Source organism: Pogoniulus pusillus, chromosome 21 (genome assembly GCF_015220805.1).
Source record: "Pogoniulus pusillus isolate bPogPus1 chromosome 21, bPogPus1.pri, whole genome shotgun sequence".
NCBI classification, from domain to species: domain Eukaryota; kingdom Metazoa; phylum Chordata; class Aves; order Piciformes; family Lybiidae; genus Pogoniulus; species Pogoniulus pusillus.
The window spans coordinates 7,778,922-7,794,698 of record NC_087284.1 but is presented as its reverse complement, the minus strand read 5'-3'; positions in this window follow the sequence as shown (position 1 = coordinate 7,794,698).

Genomic DNA, 15,777 nt, shown 5'->3' with positions numbered 1-15,777 from the left:
CAGGAGTAGGGAGGTAATGGTCCCCTTGTACCCTGCTCTGATGAGGCCACACCTAAAGTATTGTGTTCAGTTTTGGGCACCTCAATACAAGAGGGATGTGGAGGTGCTGGAGCTAGTGCAGAGGAGGGCAGTGAAGCTGGGGAAGGGCCTGGAGAATGAATCTTATGAAGAGCTACTGAGGGAGCTGGGGATGATTAGTTTGAAGAAGAGGAGGCTGAGGGGAGACCTCACCACTGTCAACAGCTACCTGCAAGTAGGTTGTGGAGAGTTTGGTGCTGGTCTCTTCTCACAGGTAAATAGTGATAGAACAAGAGGGAATGGCCTCAAGCTGCAACTGGGTAGGTTTAGACTGTACATTAGGATTTATTTTTTTTACCAGCAAGATTGGTCAGGCATTGGAATAGGCTGCCCAGGGAGGTGGCTGAGTCACCAACCCTGGGTGTGTTTACAAGTCATTTGGAGGTGGTGCTTGGGGATATGGTTTAAGGGTGCACCTTGCAGAGTAGGAATACTGGTTGGATTTGGTGATCGTGGGGGTCTTTTCTAATGTGAATGTTTCTGTGATTCTGCAATATATTGTTTTTGTAAATCAAAATGTAAACAGTTTTACATTCCTTTTACTCAACACCAAATAAAAATCATTGAGCATTAAAGACAGCTTCACCTTCCTCCTAAAGAATGATTTCTCTCAGAGAAGAGACTAAGATGGTGCAGGAAGCATATACTAAGGAAATATCAGTTTCATTCAATCTGTCTCCACAGGACAGATTCAGCACAGATGGATTTCAGAACAACAATGAAAGTGAAATGAATGTTTAAGAGTAACTCTGCTCCTGTGTGCAATCTCAGGCTCCTATGCACATCATCACATTCCTGAGCTGTTAAGCCTGGAGGATTAAAATTACATCTGAATTCATTACCTTCTGAGGAGACAACTGCCCCCATGAGTAAGTACCATGAGAAATGTTTCTACATCATGACAGATCTTTCCCAATTCATGAGCTATTTGAGCTGAACAAAGTCTGAACCAGTACTTACATACACTAAAAACTAAAAATAATAATGCTACTATCTTTCCTGGTGAGTTTCCTTGTTTGTTTTGGTGCTCTTAAAGTTCTCAGAATCTTAGCATTTTATAGAAGCTGGATCAGGATGGATTAATACAAGATAAAATTTCTTCAGGCACCTCCTAGGACCTTTTAAAGATCTTGCCTACATTACATGAGAAAATACTTTCCAAAAAAACCTTGAAGTTTCACTCAGAATAATCTCCCTTGAACACATTATGCTGCTGCTCACATCCAGAGAGAAATCTGAGCAACACGAGAAAACAGGAGGAACATACATTGTCTCAAGGAAAGGAAATTCAAGGAGTTCCCAAATCAGCTGAGAAATCTACACTGTAAGAGCTAGTAAGTACAGACTTGCCAGAGCAATATACCTCCACCAGTCTGTAACAGTGTTTCTTTGAAACAGATATTCTTAACCCCACTGTTTCATCACTTTACTGCTATTTCTATCCACAGCTTAGGAGAACCTCCTGGAGAGCTGTCAGCAAAGGCAAGTAAGACACAGGACTTACCTGGCATCTTCCAAGAACAAAGTATTGCACAAACTATAAAAGGCTGATGTTAGCAAGAGCCTTTATCAGGTGACAACATGGAATTGGGCTTAAAAAAAAAACGTGTATGGACTGCTAAGGAATGAGACTAAGTTATTTCACATGATGTGTCGGTCCATGTGCACTCTTTCCAATACTCCACACAGGTGGGTTTTGACAGGACAAGAGGCAATGGATAAAAACTGAAACACAGGAGGTTCTCTCTGAACACCTCTTAACTGTGCAGGTGACCAAGCACAGTTGGTGATTCTGGTTTTACTACTTCAGGAGAAGATCCCATGCCAGAAATGCATCTGGAGAGTGTCTGGCTTGCATCCCAGATCCTTAAACTTTACGCAGAAGATGTAAGTCTTTATGGAGCTTGAAGTTTTGCAGGCTGAGCACTTCCAAACCTCAGGGCTTAGTGCACAGAAGAGTAAATACTCATTTTCATGTAAAAGACTGATTCAAATACTAAGGGCTTAGTAAGCCGCAAAATAAAACGCTGAAGTTTTCCTATTGCCAGTGAAACAATAGGCAGGTGGGATTGGTTTTGTTCTGTCTTGTTTTTTAATGATTCAACCAGTATTTAACAGCTATGAATTATAAAATCAGGCATCAAAAATTAGACATCAAAACACAAGAGATAAATAGAAATAAAGTATCTTCAGCAGGGTAGGGAATCACATAAGACACAGAAGAAGGAGCTAATACAGAACATTTATATTTGGAAATTTCTCCTAAAATATCTTTAAGTGAGCAGCCCCTCCTGTTGCCAGTCACTTTTTAAAAAGCTATTAACCTGTGTCAGGCATTTACCAGGGATTCCTCAGAAACCTGAAGAAACACAAGCAGCACCAAAAATAAACACATTAGTGGGAAGATGTCCCCAGTATTATCTAGAGCTTTAAAAGCATTTCCTATTCATGGGATCAGGTGCAGGCATTTTGTTCCCTGACCAGTCTTCCTGTTCAGCTGTTGCAGCTACTCACAGTGACATTTTGGCAAAGGGCATGGTTGCATACAACTAGCTGCACTATCTTTAACAAGATGTCTAGTTTGATGATTTTAGTGTTACTTTGCATTGTGCACAGGTTTGTCACTTGAAGTAGCACATCCAATGCAATGGCTTTAGAAGTGGCTAAAGTAGGATATTTAATACTACTGTATTCAGAGCTTAGAAGTGTTTTATGCCTTATCTATTTCTAAGGCTGAATGCTGGACATGGCTGGCAGCTGTAGCACATCTGCATTTGCTGCTGTAACACAGAACCCACGACCAAGAAGGGCAAAAGAAAACCTGAAAGTCTGAAGCAGTAAATCTGATGAAAGAACTTGCACAACTGATTAATACAACAGCAAATTAATAATAAAGGCATTTTTCAGAGGGTACAAGGAATGAATGACTATTTTCTAGAGTTAGAAATTATCCATTGAATTGAGGCTTAGAAGCAAAAAGCAGAGAGAAAAGGGAAGTAAAGAAACAAAAAGGATGGACAGCTGGGAGAAGGAGCAGAGGCTTTGTTGCTACCTTGAAATTTGACAAACAAAGGGGAAAAGGGAAAAATTTCTGTTGTTCTGCAATGTCTTCTGATACATAGACTTTCTAGAAAAGAAGCAGCAACATTTATAACCTTTTCAAAAGGCAGGAATTTTAATCTGCAGATTTTATTCAGTCCAACTTCAAGAACAGTATTCCTTTTCTAGGAACTGAAGTGCACCATACGTATTTTATAAATATATTTCTATTCTTGTTGCAATTTATAAACAAGAACAAAAAAAAGTCCTATTAGTGAAGTATTTCTGCCTGGCATAATATTGTTGCCTGCCCTGAAACTTTTGGACTGTCTGGGAAATAGATGTCACTAGTGCATCAGCTTTTGATTTGCACTTTGCAGGAACAAAAGAAGTTATCTGTCCTTTTTAATGTTCAAGGTGGGAGAAAGAACTGAGATTTATCACATTAGAGTTGCTTTTTGAGAAGAATTAGGCCTGTGTGCTGATAGAGGAGGACCAACCATCTCCCAGTTTAATGACTAGCCTAAAGCCAAGGTAGAGAGAGACTTAAAGAAACAATGGGCTGCCTGGAACAAGAGGGCATTAGAGTTCAGGCAATTGGAATCACACAGATGATGGCAGAAATTCAGTGTTAACTGCAATTGGGTATCTGGTGACCTGTACTACCTTTAGGTGAAAAATAAATAAAATTTAAGTAAAAAGAAAAATGCCTCCTGGCAGGTCTTGATGCATTGAAATCAAGTATTTGAGTTAGCTTGGTTGTTAGTGTACAGAGCTAAGTGAAATCAAATGGCAGGGAAGGAGGACCCTGTACAGGGCAGAGCATTAAGGCGGCTTTCATACACCTTGGAATCTTATTAAATTTGTGTCTCTCAAAACATGGCCATGGCAATAACAAGAATGGCTGGAGGTGCTGGGCAGCAAGCACAGTACAAAGGACATAAACATTAGAAAAGAAAATAGAGGAGTGAGAGTCAGTGTATAATCCCAGCTTCATATTAATAACACTTCTAGAGGATGTTTCTTGACTGACTGGCATTGTACATTGAAAAAAATCTAAGATTTAATATCCCTTAGAGCAGGTGAGAGGTGGACATGTTAGATCTGCTTTAGGAGATCTAGCCCTAAGTTCACACGTAACAGATCTCACTTTGTAATGCAGTGAAAGACAAAAACAAATGCAATATTATATTTCTCTGTTATCTCAAGGTCCTTATAGCTACATTTCAGTACATGCAGGGGACCTACAGGAAGGCTGGGGAAGGACTGTTTAGAAGGGCTTGCAGCAGTAGGATGAAGGGCAGTGGTTTGAAACTGGAGGAGGGTAGAATTAGGTTGGACATAACTAGTAAGTTCTTTACAGTGAGAGTGGTGAAATACTGGAACATGTTTGCCCAGGGATGTGGCAGGCCCTGACTCTGGAGACATTCAAGATCAGACTCGATGTGGCCCTGGGCAGCCTCATCTAATTCGAGGTGACCCTGCTCACTGTAGGAGGGTTGGAGAAGACAATCTTTGAGGGTCCCTTCCAGCCCAATGCAATCAGTGAAATTATAACTAACAATTCTTCAAAATGATCCCATAAGTAAGCTCCCTAGCAGACAATGCAGTCCTCTGTGGAGTCCAGATGTGCAAAACCATAAGGACACCTATAGAAACAGTTGTAAATGTATCACTAGCGTTTAGCAAGGGAAGGCTGGAACTATTTGCCTCTTCCCAGTCATGTGGCTCCTTCCTTGAATGGTGAAATATCTCAATCTGAAATCATTATGTCCAAAGTGAATTGCAATCAAACTGTAAAAACAAACAGCCAAAACCCCATAACCACACACCCCCCCCCCCCCCCCCACCCCCAAAAAAAAAAAAAAAAAAAAAAAAAAAAAAAAAAAAAAAAAAAAAAAAAAACCAAACAACCAAAACCACGACCACGCACAACCACAAAAAAAATACACCAGACTCATTTCTTGTATGTTTGGAAATACGGTGAGCAGCAGCTTTTCCCTGCAAAGAGTTCTCTTATCCGAGAGAGGAGGCAGGAAGCCTTTTGTAAGGCTGCGGGGAGGTGAGCACCAGCCAAAGAGATAACAGCAGTTTCACGAGCTCTACTTGTGACAGAGAAACTGGGTTTGCTGGGTCCCTGACTTGCCTGCGCTCCTCTGCAGAAATGGAGATGTTTTTCCTGCCAGAGACACTGAAAGCTGAAGGCGGAAAACTGACGCCGTTCCTCCCGTCTTCCCTCCTGAAAGGGGGACATGCAAAGAGTTGTGGCACTATTCGGACCAGCCCGGGCCAGCAGGCAGGCCAGGAGACGCCCTTTCAGGTGCTGCCCTCTGGAGGCATAAGGAGACAGGATGGTTATCCTGGGTCTCTTCCCCGAAGACTGAACTTGGTAGAGACTGATTTTCTTCCTCAACAGAAGCAGCAGAATGAAAACGTTCATGCAGTTCACTCTTTGACCTCCACAGTCCCACTTTGTTCGTGACTAGGAAGATCAAGTCACTGCGCAGTCATTGGGAAAAGGACAGAGTTGCCAGAAAGCCTGCCATAAGAGGGGAAAAGGGTAACAGAGAGCACAGCAACCTCAGCCATCTGATTCATCTGTCCATACTTCTGAAAAAAATAATTTCATTCCACAGTGACAAGCAGGGAAAATGTGGTGCTGCTGGGGTGGAGAGCTGGTGATGCACAGGAAAGGCAGACACTGCTCAGTGTATCTGGTTTAAGAACTATTCTGTATTGCACACAAACATGTAACAGTTCTACTGTTTGTACCAAAACACTACAGCTGTTGGTCCATCTTGGAAGCCGAGGCACAGTTATTACAGAGCTATCTCTGCATATTTCTGCTGCTGAGGAATATCTATAAGTCTCCAAAATTAGCACCCTCACTTCTCTGTAGTGCCAAGGAGAGCAGAAGGGCTAGCTAGTGGAACTGCTCTTGCTGTACGCAAAATATCATTGATACAGACGCCAGTATGCTCAAATGAGTTTATTTTTAATGAACCTTCATATCCCATCTTTACAGCACTGATTAGAAGTGTTCTGCAATACAATTTTGTTGTCTTGCTCTGCATAATAGAGATCAAAATAAGCTGAGGGGATATTGAGGTAGTCACAAGTAATGGAGGATTTGTATATGTGGTTAATAAAGAAGCTATATCCCGCAGAAGGGAGAAACAGAGGTATCTGTTTCTGGTTTTGATTGATTGATTGTTGCCAAAGCAGAAAACAACCTTGAAGATGTCTTCTTAATGTAGACATTAATGCCTTTGCAATGATGTAAGAATGGCATTTTTTGGAATGTGATGCACACCCTGTGTTAGTCATAAATTTCATATTATTCCAGTATGACATTCATGAACAAAAACTCTGCCTGTCTATAGTAGATAGACAACTCATCACATTATTTTAATTCCACAGAACCACAGTAGAGGTGTGAGCATGTATGAGTCAGCACAGATAGGACATAAGAACAACCACAAATCTATGGATGAAATGCAAAGAGTAAATTTAGTTTTGTTAGCTTGCCAGCCAGTGAAGCCCCAAAGCATTACCCAGTCAGAAGCACACAAGTGAGGATGCAAGCACTGCTGAGCTCGGCCCATGCTAGAGGATCCCCTGGTAGATGAGGTAATGAGAATAAATTTACTCTTTGCATTTAGTCTGTGGTTTTGCATTTGTTCCTGTGCCCTGCCTGAGCTAACACACAGTCGGTGTAATCAACAAGGTTCAGGAACAGCCATGCCATGACTGGCAAAAAAGTCAGGGACTGGGTAGGCCACAATGGTTACTTCTTTTATTCTGGGATGATCCAGTACTGAGTACTGTGCCTGCTTCCCTGGCCTGAAATAAATTATAGGGGTATGGCTACTTCCCAGAAAACTTAAACAATTGAAACTGCTATGTGCAGATTGGCAGAGGAAGCAGTATGGAAACCTTCTTGTAAGTTAGCAGGGAGGTTGGGGTGGTTGTTAGCTACTGGTTTACATGATTGTGAAGCTGCAGGATTATGGAGTAAAGACAGTTGGAAAGAGAAGTGAGGACTTTATAAGATGCAATCACTCAAGAAGTAATTGCCACACTATCACAGTGGTGCCATGGGCTGTAAGGTACTGTAGAGTGGTTGTTAGTGCATGTTGCTGATAGACAAAGAGACAGATATGAAAAAAAAGAAAGGTTTTGATTTACCAAGTTCATACTCTCACCATAAAACTTTTTTGGATCCCAAGGAGTAATCTGGAGTGAATGTTTGGACTCAGAATTTAAGTCCAAGGACTTAGAAGGCAGGGAGGTGGCATAAGAATGAGGGGGAACAGGAATGAACAGATGTGGGAGTGCCGATCACAGATCCTTATATTCCAAAAGACTTATGGAAATTTTTAGAGATCCAGCAGCAAAACATCAGAGTTGATGATCTTCTAGCATGAACTGAACTCAGAATCATAGAAACATTCAGGTTATAAAAGACCCTCATGATCACCAAGTCAAATCTATGTCCCTACTCTTACAAGGTTCACCTTAAACCATATACCCAGGTACCACATCCAAATGACTTTTAAATCTATCCAGAGTCAATGACTCAACCACTTCCATGGGCAGCCTGTTCCAGTGGGCAGTGTCTGCGTTCTTGCTTGTGTGTCCCTGCCTGAGTGACACTTCGGGGATTGCTGGTGTGAAACACAAAGAAAAATCCAGTTCCAGAATCCAGCTCCTGGATCTGGTTCCCATCTGCCACTGAGTCCAGAATGGGACTACCAGCATGCCTACCTACAGCACCAACGGTGATGGTGACATAACTGCTATCAGGAGAGTAGAGTTCAATAATGGGTTTGCATATATTTTAATATATATTATTTTATTCATAATATTTTCATTAAAGCTTTTTTTTTTGTGGGTTTTTTTTTCCCCAATTCATAAATCTCTCTCCTTTACTTCCTTTCTTTTTCTCTTTGGGAAGGGAGAGGTGCTAATAGCGTCTGCCCTGCCCTAACCCTTGACACCCTTACAAAGACTGTAGGTGTCTTCGATTTTCATTCCAGCTCTCCAAGCACCTTTCAAATGATACATTTATTGCTCCACCTAGTGACCAAAACAACAATTGCCACGTTCCAGAATTCCTCAGTTCCTCAGTTCAGGAAACTATTGTAGCTCATGAAGCTCCTGAGTCACAAAAAGCTACTTAGCTGTTTAGATGCTCTGAGCTGCATAGAACCACATAGCAAAATTACAAACATTTTCAAACATCACTTTCGGATGATGTAAAAAGTGTCTGCACAAAGAATAGTGGTGAGGAATGAATCTAATGCTAAGCTGCACAAAGTTGAAAAGTCTATTTCATCTCAGTGTGGGATGCAAGTGAGCTTCGAGATTTTTAAAAGAGAAGGAATTGTCTTCAGTGCATTCACTAATCCAGGGACTGGATTTGGTTTTATTTGCTGTCTGAGCTGCTTCTACAGTTTCTTTCTAGGCATCCTTCACTCCAACCCTAAGACCACTTTTCTAACTAATAATAACAACTAATTCAATACCTATCATTCACAAGTCTTGTTAGGGTCATTGTCCATTATAGTATGGTTAAACTAGCAGAGCCTAAATGTTTGTTCACCTTAGGGTAACATTTGACTCCTTTTAGGTGATATTTTTAGTCAAGAGATACCTTTTGGTTCTTCACTACTGCTGTGTACTAAAAAAATTGAATCGGTGTTAGCTGTCCTGATTCAGTACTAATCTCCCTTTACTGCAGCTTAAGTCAGACGATCTACACTGTCCTCCTCTTTAGAAAGACTTCTGCATCCCTCCTGATTTTCTTAAGCCTATGTGACATATTTGTGCCAGAAGGAAACAGTCAAACTTCCTAGAGTACTCTTGTTTTTCGTATCCACATAAAGCAAAAGGACACACCTTTTGCTTCTGAACTTGAACTCTCTACTCAATTCAGGTTAATTCTCTTTCAAAGAAGAAGCCAAAGCTCTGCATTCTCGAGATTCTTTATAAAGTTTGTGTATCCAAGAAATCAACACCTATTTCTGGATGGCTCTGTGGCTTTCCATTTGAGTTACCCAATCCTCCATCTGTGCACAGAGGCAAAGGTGAACATTGTCTATCTCCAGCTTCTAATGCTTCACCAAATGCTACATTTTAAAATATACACATCATATTCAAGTAAAGCTACCTATTCTGTTTCAGAGCAGTATTGAATAAATGCAGGCTTAAAAGCCTTTGCTTCTTAAAATTTAAAAACCCTTGCTTGTCTCGCAAATACATTCATATTGTGACACCTGTGTCAGTTGTCTCAGAGAAGAGAAAAAAGTATCAGCAGTGCTGAAAAATGCCAGTTTTATTCAGCTTTTCAATGTAGAAGAAAATCAGTGCTGATAGATTTAAGAATTAAAATAGAAATTGTCATTTAAAAAAGTAATTTAAATTCTAAATGCAACAGAAATGCCACAACATTCTCAGCCTTGTGCTTCACTGTAACACACTGCTGCTGTTCCAGGCTAATTCATCCACATCAGTTACCGAATTACAATGAATAAAGAATATCCTTACAAGTTCAAAATACCATGTATACCTGGTATGAAAGTCTCGGGGAAAATACTAGGTCTAAGATTAATGATTCAAAGGAGGCAACCATCTTAATGTACATAAAAACTTCCTAGGTGTTTTTGGTTCTGTTCTCAGAGTCATCCTGGTGATCAGCGTCTTGATTAAGGGTAAGTGCAAAAGGGTAATGGTAAAATTTCAAAGAGCAGAAGCAGATGAACATGTATACAACTGGTTTTGCAGTGATAATCAAATTGAGGGATATCAAAAACAAAACACAGCAAAAGACAAACTAAAAATCTCACCACTCAAGTGACAGAGAAAGGTTCCTTCTCCTTCATTCTCTTTTTAGATTAATTTCTCCCAATAAGCACAACTTGCATTCCCTGTGTCTTTAGTCTTTGCTCCTCTACATTCCCATGGAGTAGACCACCAAGGAGTTTGAGTTTATCTTGAAGTGAAAAGCTTCTGAAGCTGGATAGATTTCCCTGAAAAGACCTGAATCACCTCTAAAATCTGGTGCAGCTCATGTTTCTAGGGTGCTGAGGAACAGCTGGGGCAGGGATGACTGAGTGCATTGCAGTACAGAATCATGAAATCATACTTCAACTCTATTACTCAAGTAACTACTACTACTTGAGTAGTACATTAATACAACATTATTTAAGCAGCACATACTTCCAGTTAATTTAATGACATTTTCCCCTTTATCCTGAGAAAGTTGCTTACAAATTAGTTGTTTATTGTTCTTTTGTAATGGTTTGACTGGAATATGTGAAATGGCAAGTGCAAAGGCATCTGTTTGTATTTGCCTAAGTAAAAAATTACATAGCACCAACGTCCTCTTGTGAGAAACAGGAAAAAAACCCAAACCCATCTGGGTCAAGGTCCATGAGAACATTCCCCATTTAAAAAAACCAAACAACAGCTGTTATTTGGAGTACTTGCTGGGTTTGTTCAGACAACAGTCCTCAGTAATGACAAGCACATCAACATATTTACAACAAACTGGGTTAGAGGAATTTCCTACCTGCCTATGTTCCTCACGTCTTAGTCTGTAGCGAAACAAGCAAGAGGAGTTACCGGCGGGTTGGTCATCTGGCACAACGGAGCGAGCAGGGACACGCCAGGGGTACACAGCGACCGCCAGGCGCCTCTAAGACCCAGGCAGACGAGACGCAGGCCTTGCTGCGGCAATGGCGGGAGATTTAAATGACCGGAGCTAACCGCCAGTCTCTGGGAGCGTCTGCTTCGGAATCGGCCGTGCCAGCTGCGGAAAGATAGGCCTGGGTTTCCTGAGGGCCTGTCTCTGTAAGGAAACGCCTGGGAATAGAGATCCGCAGAACTCGGCAGCACTCGAAGGACAGACGGGCCGAGGAGGCCTGGGCCTTGCTAGGACAGCGGCCGGAGTTTCCAAGGGTCTGTAACCGAGACGAGCCGGCAGTCGCGGCAGCACGAGCCTCGAAACCGGCCGGGCCAGCACCGGAGAGCTAGATTTGGCTGTCCCAGGGGTATGGAGAGATAGGGAAATGGCAGTGGATCAGAGCGGGCAGGAGCCAGCGGCTCTCCCGGGCCAGGCTGAGGAAGCCTGGGCGTTCTGAGGGCAGCGGCGCGAGCTCTGAGCGGTCTGTAACCGACACTAACCGCCAGGCGCGAGGGCGGCTGCCTCGGAACCCGCCCGGTGAGCAGCGGAGACACAGATCTGCGGCTGCTGGGGGCACCCTGGCGCTTCCTCCCGGCCGGGAAACGCCAGGGCAGCAGACAGCTGCCAGCAGCCAGCGGCTCTTGTGGGGACAGTCTGACAAGGATTCTCCCCCTCTTCTCCACTCTGGTGAGACTCCACCTGGAGTACTGCATCCACTTCTGGAGCCCCTATTACAAGAAGGATCTGGACATGCTGGAGCGTGTTCAGAGAAGGGCCAGGAGGATGACCAGAGGGCTGAAGCACTTCTCCTATGAGGACAGACAGAGAGTTGGGGCTGTTCAGTCTGGAGGAAAGAAGGCTCTGAAGAGACCTTATTGTGGCCATCCACTATCTGAAAGGGGTCTACAGGAAAGCTGGTGAGGGTATTTTTAGGATGTCAGGTAGTGATAGGACTCGGGGGAATGGAGCCAAACTAGAAGTGAGTAGATTCATATTGGATGTTAGGAAGAAGTTCTTCATGATGAGGGTGGTGAGACACTGGCACAGGTTGCTCAGGGAGGTGGTGGAAGTTCCATCCCTGGAGGTCTTTAAGGTCAGGCTGGATGAGGGAGGCTCTGATCAGCCTGATTTAGTGTGAGGTGGTCTTGCCCACTTTTCTTTAAGTTAGGGAAAAGCCTGAGGAGGAGAGACCTGCGAGGAGCCAGCAAGTATCGCAAGGCGGGCTGGGGAAGCCTGGGTGTTGCGGGGGCAGCGGCCGGGATCTGACCGCTCTGTAACCGAAACGAACCGCCAGTCGCCAGAACAGCTGCTTCGGAACCGGCCCCGCCAGCAGCAGAGAGATCGATCTCTGTCTATAAAGGGTTTGCTGGGGTAGGGAAATGTAAGGGGTGCAGAGACCGTCCAGAAGCCGGCAGCTCTCACGGGACAGGCTGAGGAAGGCTGCGCGTTGCTGTGGCAACGGCGGGAGATGTAAACGGTCTGTAAGCGGGACTCAGCGCCAGTTGCCGAGAGCACTTTCTTCTGAACCGGCCTGCCTAGCAGCGGAGAGACAGATCTGAGTGTGCAGGTGGTTTGCTGAGGGAGAGTAATGCCAGGGGAGCAGAGACCGGCCGGCATTTCTCACGGGACAGGTTGAGAAGCCCTGAGGGCGATGGGGGAGGTGGAGCAGTTTGTCACCGGAGCTAACCGGCAGTCGCGGGGGCAGCTGCTTCGGAACCGGCCTGGCGTTTGTCTCGAGTGGGTCGTTCGGCGGCATACGTTACACCAACGTGCACAAAGAGCTGGGGTTTTCTGGCTTCGTTGAGTATTTGCAAACGGGAGCGCAAGGTGCCCTTCCCACTGAATACATCTTCATTACTATTCCGTTCCTCTCTTAGTCCATCCCTCGCTTCGACTTACAGTGTAGCACCTACAAGAAGCAGAGGGAGACTTCTGCAAGCAAGTGGGTAACCTAAAAGCAGTGGCGCGTCAATTAGATGTTAATCACATTAAAATAAGTCCAGTTTGTACAAGATTCAGCTCTAGCTATTCTGTAACCAATAAACCTTGTGTATATGCTTTCTTTGGCAAGACACATATGCCTCTTTTTCCAAGGTTTGTTTTGTTTTTTACCTTGTTGCTTCTCAGTACTTAATGGGTTTTAAGCAGCTCTTAATGCATTGTTTCTTAAGACTTCGGGTCTTTTGACTTCATTGATTTATTCCTGCCCTTGCTTTGAGACTTCCAAAGCTTTACATTTTTGAGTAGTCTCATTCTTGCTGCTGTGAATAATCATTGTATATAATTTTGATGTATAGCAGATAATTACACTTCTAAGACATCCAAATGAAATGTATACAATAAAATAACAGACAAAATTATGTGGTTTGTAATAAGCTTTGCAACCATCTAGTTGGGGGAAATCCAACTCTGTGTGATATTTTGTTTAGCTGTAGAATCACAAAGTGGCCTAGATTAGAAGGGACCTACTAGATTAGAAAATAATCTACTTCAACCCCTGTGCCATGGGCCAGAAGCACCTCTCAACTAGACTCAAGGCCTCATCCATCTGTTTTCCATACCCATCAAATCTCAGCTTGACCAATCTGCATGCTAAATTCTATCAATTTGTTGATTCAAGTGTTTTGTCACATTAGGAGTATGGATATAGCAGCAAAGGACAAGTTAATTTGTATGTCCATTCTTGAGGTTGTATGTAATTGCATATTCAAAGTGTGGAATTACATCCTTGATGAATTTGCTAGTGCCTCAATCTATTCTGTTAGATTGTGTAACCATAAGCGATTCTGGAATGAAATAATTTGAGGGCTAAAAAATTATTTTAATACCCATCCTACTATCATTCCAGCCAAAGGGCACTGCCACAGGTCAGTAATGTCTCTTAATTTCCCCCCCATGATTCAGATACTAACAGTGTCTTTCTCCATAAAGGGCACAAAGTTAACATCCCTAATGTGATTTACTTCTGTGGTCTGGTAAAAAGTGACTGTGTGGCCCAAGTTCCAACACTAGGCAGTATGTCACATACAAAGTTGAAAGTACTATTTCTTTTTCACAGTTTATATGTGTCTCTTTTATCATTGTCCCAGAACAAGTGTCTTAAGAGTTGAATAATTTTGACATAAGCATACTGATCTTAAAGCTCTGACAGTTGTCTCTAGTCTTTGGACCTCAGAAATGTTAGTGGAACCAGTGTATATCTCTGTACAATTCCAGTTGTAAACTATAGGGATTTCTTTCCTAGATTCATTAATGTTCTTTAACAGTGGGTTGTTTTTCTTTAAACTCTGTCATGTTGTTGTTTTCCTGTCCAAGATGTAGACTGCATATAAAGCCATTTGCCATCTTCAACTGTTTTACATTCCTTTGGGAGCTGCACTCTCCAAGTGGTTACAAGATTGTAAATGTTTTTTTAGTTCTTTAATGTGGGTATTATTTACATGCCAACATGAATATTCACTTCCATTTCTAAACATAATTTGTCTACCCAATACAGGTATCTTTTCCAGCATGAGGTGGAATTCTGAAATTCTTGATAAATGCTTTAAAATCACCCTCCTGGTTCAATTTAGATCTAGGGTTAAGATTCCCCAATCTGTTGGTGAGGGTGCTGAGTTTGGCAATAGGAGACAAGCAGTAATTGATGTGGATTTTCCTGAAAGACTGGATGAGTTGCAGTATTAAATCCCCTTCCATTTTAGCCTGCATAAAGCAGGTTATAAAGACACTACCCATTTCAATGCAACAGGGACAAGCTAAATAGTGAAATAATAAAACGAGAGGTACCCTAAGCACAAGAACAGTTGATTCTATCAACTCTGGTTGACTGTCAGGGCACACAAATGATGTCTGCTCCATCCAGGCTGGAAGTGGAAAGCCAAAGGTGGCCCTGGTATGGGCCAGGCTGTGCTGCAGTAAAGCAGTAAAGCCAGGTGAGCAGGGTCAGATGGTGATAGCAACAGGCCTCAACAATCACAGAAATAAGCCAAGTAGGCAAAGACTTTAAGTACCTCAGAGCCCTGGCACTAGGCAAAGGAGGTGAGATGCAGGGTAATGCAAACCCTTCACCTTCCATACACAGCTCTGGATTTGTGCAAAGATTAATAGGTACACTTGGCTACTGTCATGAACAATGGGCCAGTGTAATGGCGTCAGATCATTCTGCATCAAATGGCATGGCTTATCCTTCCCTTTTCTTCCAGCATACATCCTACCTGGTGACCCTACCAGTTCCAAGACATGCTATGAAACGTTTCAGCTCCTTTATCCCATTTTGATAGGTCTGAGTATTGTCTTCCTGACAGTGGATTTATTATTGCAGCAGTGTCTTTGTTCATAAATTAGTTCAACTTAGTAAATATTGTTAGGAAGGCTTTTGGTAGTCTCAGTACTCTCTTACCAGGTACATGCAGATGCATGTTTACTTAATAGATCTATTAAATGGTCTTTTTTCATGTTCCACTAGAGAGTTCTTCTCAGTGAATTTATTCCTAACCTATACTGTGGAAATCTTTAACATCCAAAAAAGAAAAGGGCATTTATCCTTTGGCTCAGTCTTTAGGCTAGAAAACAGCTGAATATGGGCCATGAGGTATTCCCTAAGAAAAGGCAGTAACCTTACTGGCCCTGTGGTTGTGAGAGGATTGCCTGAGCATTTGCTAGCATGTCAGGTTCATAAGAGCAACTGGCAGTTCATTATCAGTGTGCAAAGATTTGAACCTGTTTGTTCTAGGTGCTGGTTTGCAATGATAACTGCTCCGTGGGTGAAGCCAGAAGCTGCTTTGAGTGAAGTTTGGTTTTTCTGAAAGGGGTGTTTGGGGAGGAGGGAAAAGAGAAAAGGCAGAAGTGGGTTTTTGTGTTTGTTCTGAAGTGCAGATCAATGTTGTTCAAATGCTACAATGAGAAGATGGCATAGTATTGGGCCAGAGGGCAAGCTATCCTTTCCTCAATCAGAAGAGCACAGGAGGAGACTG